Raw genomic sequence first — 6,975 nt, 5'->3', positions numbered from 1 at the left:
CATGACTAAAATCCAAGAAACTTGACTCTTTAAAAGTAAATCAACAAGCTCGCTCAACAATGTAACAAAGAAAAGTTAGCAGCAACAGCAGCCCTTACGGTAGGAAAGGGCAGGAGGAACCGACCAGCAAAACACATTATACAACATGGTGCGAACACGACAATTCAATACAACAGTTTTGTTTTAGTCCTCCCGCCGGTCCCTGTACTTTCCCTTTACGTGCTTTCCCATCCTTTTTCCAGCCAACAACCCGGTGGAAGCCTGGGGCATTGGAGGAAGCATGCAAACACAAATACGAGATTATAAGAATCTCGTATAGCATGTAGACTGCGATAGGGCAAATTAAAACATGTGTTTTACAAGAATGTGATTCCGACAATTCAAATTTGCCTTCCATAAGTTACCATCAGACAACCAAATATATTTAAACGACAACCTTTAGAGCCAACTTATGAATAACGAAGCTGTTTCTGTTCTATTTCAGATTTTGGACTTCCGAAGCCGAAGCCGAAAAGCTGTTGGACCTTCCAATTCACCATCCCACCACTAGTAGCACAAAACACATACATCCTTTGTGAAAGAAAATTCCCTAAACTTTTAACCTCTAGAGCAGTTTCCACCCCGCGCCTAAATTCGTCCGACTGCAGCTCTCTGCGCCACCCCTAAAGCATTCCAGCGAATCATTTTTATTAATGAATTTTGTAAATAATTTAGCGAATAGGATTACCGCAATTTGAATAACGCAATTGTTTCGCTTTTTACCTTTTTGCGTTCGCTTGCGAACAACCCCTCCGCACCAACACCCTCACCACGGTCCAAAATTAATCACTTCATTTGACGTCGTGCGGGACGTGCGAGTCGATTATTATGCTCTCGCCATAATTCCATTTCATTGACTTTTAAGCCCGCCTCGGGCCGGTACGGCCCCCGGCCAGGTCCGGGACCGCCAATCCGTCAGATCCAATCAGCGGTCACAGCTTTGAAGTTAGCAAGTTATTATAATTCGCGCCAACATGCTGCGAAATTGATTGCTTTTTCCGCTCTGTTGTAAATAATGTATCACCTTTCATAATAATCTACTCGGAACCGTGATCGGTTTGATTATTCTTGCCTAACTTTTTTTTTTAATTATGTTACTGCATATTCAGTAGGTTTAATGAATTATTGACGTATCAATTTTTTTTTCTCGTCCTTTGAAAATTTCATTTCATTTGGAGTTTTTATTTTTCCTAGAAGCTTAGATTATTCGAGGCCGTCGAACGCAATACTCAAATCGCCCGTAAGATTAGAAATTTATTTGCCTTCTTACCGCAGTAGTTTTAGTGTAGCCTTTAAGAGATGATATTGGGTGTCTGTATTGTACTCGAATAATGTTTCAATTTTCGCTATCACTTCTCGCTTACTTCTAATCGTATCCAATCTTCCCTTCCCTGTTGTATATATGTACTTCGTTTTGTGTAATTTGTAGCTTTATGTTGTAGTTTAAGAACAGATGAGAAGAAAAGATCTATATCAGGAAAAGAAGCGTTTTGGTTTTCCATTAAAAATTATACACGTCTGAAAATTTTTAAATAAATTGTTTTTAAATATTATGTGTTTTTGAAATGAGAAAGAAATATTTCCGTTATTTGAAATCTCTTGATTTAGGTGTTATCAACTCGTTATGGTGTTATTATCAACCGAAGCTCTGCAAGTGCAATATTACCGTGGCTGTACGATTTCACTTTTCGCCCAGTGCATTGACTAGAAATTAATAACATCTGGAATAGCTCCGGAATCTCACAAGGTAGCAATCTTGGACCACGATAGCTTCAAGCTTGTTTATGCACACGATTTAAAGTTGTACGTTACAGTCCGTACGCTCGAGGAAACAAATTGACTATACCTTACCAACTCACGAGTTTTACCTTAAACAGAATGGTTGTAAATCACTCAAAGTGATCTGTAATATCCTTCTCACGTAAAAAAGATGCTGTTGTTTCCAACCACACGCTGCTATCGAGTACTACTGAGCGGGTCGATCATATCAAAGACCTAGGTGTAATCTTCGATACAAAAAGCTAACATTCAGACAGTATGTATCATACATCGTCAACAAGTCCTCTAGGACCCGGGGATTCATTTGTAGGATCGCCAAAAGTTTCACAGACGTCTACTGTTTAAAAGCATTATACTGCTCCCTGGTCAGATCGACTCTGGAGAACTGTTCTGCGGTTTGGGACCCGAACTACTGAGCTACCGATGTCGATCGGTCTGCTGATCCACCTGGATACCTCCTAATTGTGCATAGTTTTTTAAGCAAAATGATGAAGAGCAGCTATCTAGCAGTCAATTTACCAGTCTGATCAAATCGACCATAATACGGAGCTGAAAATGCTGAAGTAAGATAACATCGTTGAATGAATTTTTAATCCATTATTGGTATAAATTCTACAACTGACAATAGCCCTGAGAATGATTTGACCTTTTTTTTTTCAGAATACGATTCATTAAACATTAACATTCTTAATAAATACAGAGGTTAGATAAAATGATCGAGACAAGCAAAATTTTGAAGAACTTCAAACGACCGCAACTTCTACAAAATAAAACATTTCTATGTGAAACCAATTGCATTCGACGGGGAAATTTTTCTATTTATTCTAAAATATCTAAAATATAATATTTGCGGTAACCAGTGGACACCGATAAAGTGAGCTATTCTGGGTTGTCCGGGGGATGTCAAAAATAGATTTGTTTCGTTGCTTGTATATTTTTCTGTCATGAAAATGTAATGATACAGTATAGTTCAGATTAAATCAGCTCCCGATGATATCTACCCAGGTAACCAATAAGCATTTCCAATGCAATTTAAATGCAAGCCAATAAGCATTTAAGTTGCCTTAAATGCTATTTTGGAAAAATATGCGGCTACTTTACGGCTAGCCCTCTTATAGTGCTGACAATGCTTATTTGCAGCTAGTTACCGACAAGAAGAATTTAAATAGAATTGTGGATGCCAATTTACGACAGTTATGCAGTCAAAAGGCTAATAAACAGCAACCTGCAGTATAAAATGCCAGGGATGCTAATAAACGTCTGATTTACTGCTTATACTAATGCTTATTGGTTACCTGGGTACTCCCGATTATATCTACTCCCGATTATATTAGCTTTTTCCGAATATATAGGCCCCAATAATATTTTTTTTTGTTCCTTTTAAGTTTATTTAATGATTCTTTTGAGGTCATATGAATAACCAAATGAGTTTTTCAGGCGTTTTAACACTTTATGAGCCAGCCTGCACAGTGATTCGACCAGCGAAATACGTAACCGCGTGAGACTACGCCGAAACGCGAGATTTTTCGTATCGCTCTTTGGCAATATTTCTTGGTATAAAAAACCTTCTTTTCGCAGGAACCATTATGTGATTAATCCCCTTAAAAGTGAAATACGAAATTTATTTTGACGTAGGACTACGTCTTTGTTTACTATACTGGGTAGCGTAGCACTTTGTGAAAATGAAAATAGAAGTGTAACGTTTGAATGAAAGATTTCAAATACTTATAACTGCTATACTACTGAACGAAACATAACTGTTAATATGTCGTTGGAAAGATAAAATGTCCAGCAGTTTTATAGTAATATACTTATAATAATCTGTCATACGTTTAATAGTGAAAATGAATGTAAAAATAAGGCCAAATTTCGTGGAAGGCTAGCGGTAAGTACGAATGGCAAGCGGGAGCAGGCTGCGATGATGGCTGCTGGTAAAAGCTTTTCGGTGCAGGATACAATGAATCGATACCGATGACCTATGTGCCTATTGCCATCAGGGGTGTGAAATTGGCAAAATTTGGTGAACAAAATATCCATGGATGGCGACAACTCTGAAGTAGCCTTCATATCGAAAATAACCGCTAGTAATAGTTAAATTATAGCTAATATGCTGTGTTTAAATGATTTCTGATTAATTTCAGTTGTTTTAAGATTAATCAATCAGTAAGTAGGTACCAGAACTAAAAGTACCAAAACCAATGGGTGGGAAATGGATAATATATGTAGTTTGACACCCACATCACCCCTCTGATTGCCATTCATGCTAAAAGGAAAGACATCCGGTATTTACGCTGAACTTGCTTTGGCTTTGATGTTATTTGTAACCAATGGCCATTTTATAGGCCACTAACAAATTAAATGAAGGTTAAATTAAATTTTTCGTAATCTGCAATTCGTATTTATAATTGCAAATTAACTTTCTTGTAAAAATGTTTAATTTATCGTACGCTAAATATATGCTAATTTTGTGGCGTTCCCTACAAACTACTAGGCTATAGCACTGTAAAATTCCCTAAAACAAATTTTCCTGTTGCTGATACATCGCAGAGATATTTTCAGCTGAAAGAAAACTCTATTTTATCTTGAATTATTACTTGATGCTGAAGGCCACCTAGGCTGATGAATTGATGGATGATATTCACATTTATCTTGAAACATTTACTAGGAGCCCGAATGTCGTGATAATTATGTGCCTTCCGGAACGGAATTTTGGCTAATTCAATCACCAACAAGAAACGAAAGATGATCTGAACCTCACGAGCGGTTTCCGTAGCGCATCTGCTTAATGTTTTAATGAGCTAAGCTGGAGGCGATAGATACTTATATGAATATACACATGCAGTCTGTATTAAAAATGCAGTCTGTATTAGTCCTTGCTCTAATAATCTGAAATAAAGGAATACTTCATCGATTAAGACATGTTATCAAAATATTACAATATAATGTTAACATAGGCCTACGTCACCCTTTCGTACAACCCTTAGGGTTGTATACCTTGTAGTTTTTTCACATACTCAAGATACAGGTTAAAATAATTTTTTTATTGCTAACTGGTCAATTTTTACGTGTTCATAGTGTTCTAGAAAGTTGTTTGTCTTACTAAAATCCACATTTTTGTGGAACATCATTATACGCTATATTCTAAATTTTCCAAAATATTAAGCTTTTTCGGTGTAAAATAGTATTTCTTTGAGCTCGAATATTTCTCAAGGTGGTAATTGATGGTAGATCAAATAACTCACACATAAAAGTACAACAAAAACCCTGTAAAAGCAAGTATCAGTTGTCTGTATCTGATTGTATCCTCAAAAGTTACAGTTATTTTAATAAGTCCTTTTGAAGTGCTTTTTACATACAAATCATTATATTCCGACAATCATAAGAGATAGATAGTTACTATATTCAACTAAGTTACTTATTTTAGTACGTTCTACAACTTTTGTAAGGACATCATATTTTTGGTACGCATTTAAAACTATCATCCTAATGGATCATCCTAATATGGTGAAATATTATCACCCTAATAAAGCAAAAACGAACATAATTTATGAGTAAACTTAGCATATTTCGTGCAAAAAAAAAATTTTCCGATTCTTATATCACTTTTCCAATTATATCAACCGGAACAATACTTTATTCATATTTTACACCAAATCTAGACTTAATTTCCAGTCGATTTGTGTAAAGAGAACGGAAATCCGTCGAGAAATACAGCCAAATTACAGCCATTTCCGTGAAATTAGTAGCAGTAACATCTATTGCTTTAACCATTTTAGAACATGACACAAACCATGCAAATATGAGTCTCAAATTTTAATCCATTATGAGTCACAGATACTAGAAGCATTTCCAGGTTTGCCATGCCAATCCGTACGGATCATGACAAACAGTTAATCTTTAGCGATGATCACAACATTTTGTTCTCTATACAGTCTCAGCAGTCGATCATAGTGTTGTATTTTAGCTAGCTGCGAGAAAAAGGTCACACATGTTGTTTGTATTGCGATTCATGCGATGCACACAACCAATCGTCTGTATCTGTTATATTTCTCAACGCAATCATGTAATGAACACTATCTGACATGAGGTTTGTCGTAATCTGTGCGGATCGCGACAAAGTGTTTGTCGCTTGTAAGTAGTGATGTCAATGAATCTGAATCTGATCGCTCCTATGATCTTGATCGCTAGAAGCGATTTTTCCATCCCTGTTGGTAGAACTATATTCGTAGGTGACCATTTCATACCATTTAAAAACATTCGTAGGCTTATTGTCAACCGCAAATGTTGTAATTACAAATGGTTCGTATTTTCTACGAGAGCACAAAACTTGCATCAAAACCCATTTGATACACAGTTGTTGTCTGGCAGCATTATCGACGAAAACAGGCTGCAAAGATTGTATGAAGAGAAAATAGACTTGTGCAATTAAGACCTGCTTGGTATGCAGTAACTGTGGTTTTGTGGTTTGTGGCGTCGTCGGCTGCTCGTAAAGAAGTTTGACAAACTCAGTTTGAGCTCAGTTAGATTCCTGATAAAATCGGCTTTTTTCGGAGATAAAAGTGATTTCACTATTTTTCGATAGTCGGAAAATAGTGAAATCTAGTATTATTTTTATCGTGAGCTATTTCGTACATTTGTAAAATCTACGACTCATTTAGTAAAATGCAATAATTCGCACGAATATAGCTCTGTTCATATGTACGAAACATTCAGTACTGATTTTACGAATCTACTTCGTGGTAGAAAACAACGAAGGAATTCGTAAATCAAACGTTCGTTTTCGTACTATAAACCAAGTTTTATTATCAGTGAACCCACCAAACCTTTAATAACTAAACAAAAGAGAAGCAACCAGCGTTTATTTTTCCATATTATTAAAAATTTAATACAGTACTGAAAGTTTAGTTCAAACCGAACCAGACTTCAAAATTTTTCGACCCAAGCACATAACCAAACCACCATTTCTTTATGTAACTTTCAAACCACAAGCCCAATCATCATGAAAATTGGAAGTTAAGGGTTTGGGCTCCTCTTTCATATGCAATCAATTTTGTTCAAATCTGTTAAGGGACCTATGAGATAATGAAGTCCCATATTTTTCGTATTTTTATACATAACTTTTGAACTAAAAGTCCGATCAGTATGAAATTCAATAGC

The sequence above is a fragment of the Sabethes cyaneus genome, chromosome 2, assembly GCF_943734655.1.
Source record: "Sabethes cyaneus chromosome 2, idSabCyanKW18_F2, whole genome shotgun sequence".
NCBI classification, from domain to species: Eukaryota; Metazoa; Arthropoda; class Insecta; order Diptera; family Culicidae; genus Sabethes; species Sabethes cyaneus.
This window is presented reverse-complemented; position numbering follows the sequence as displayed.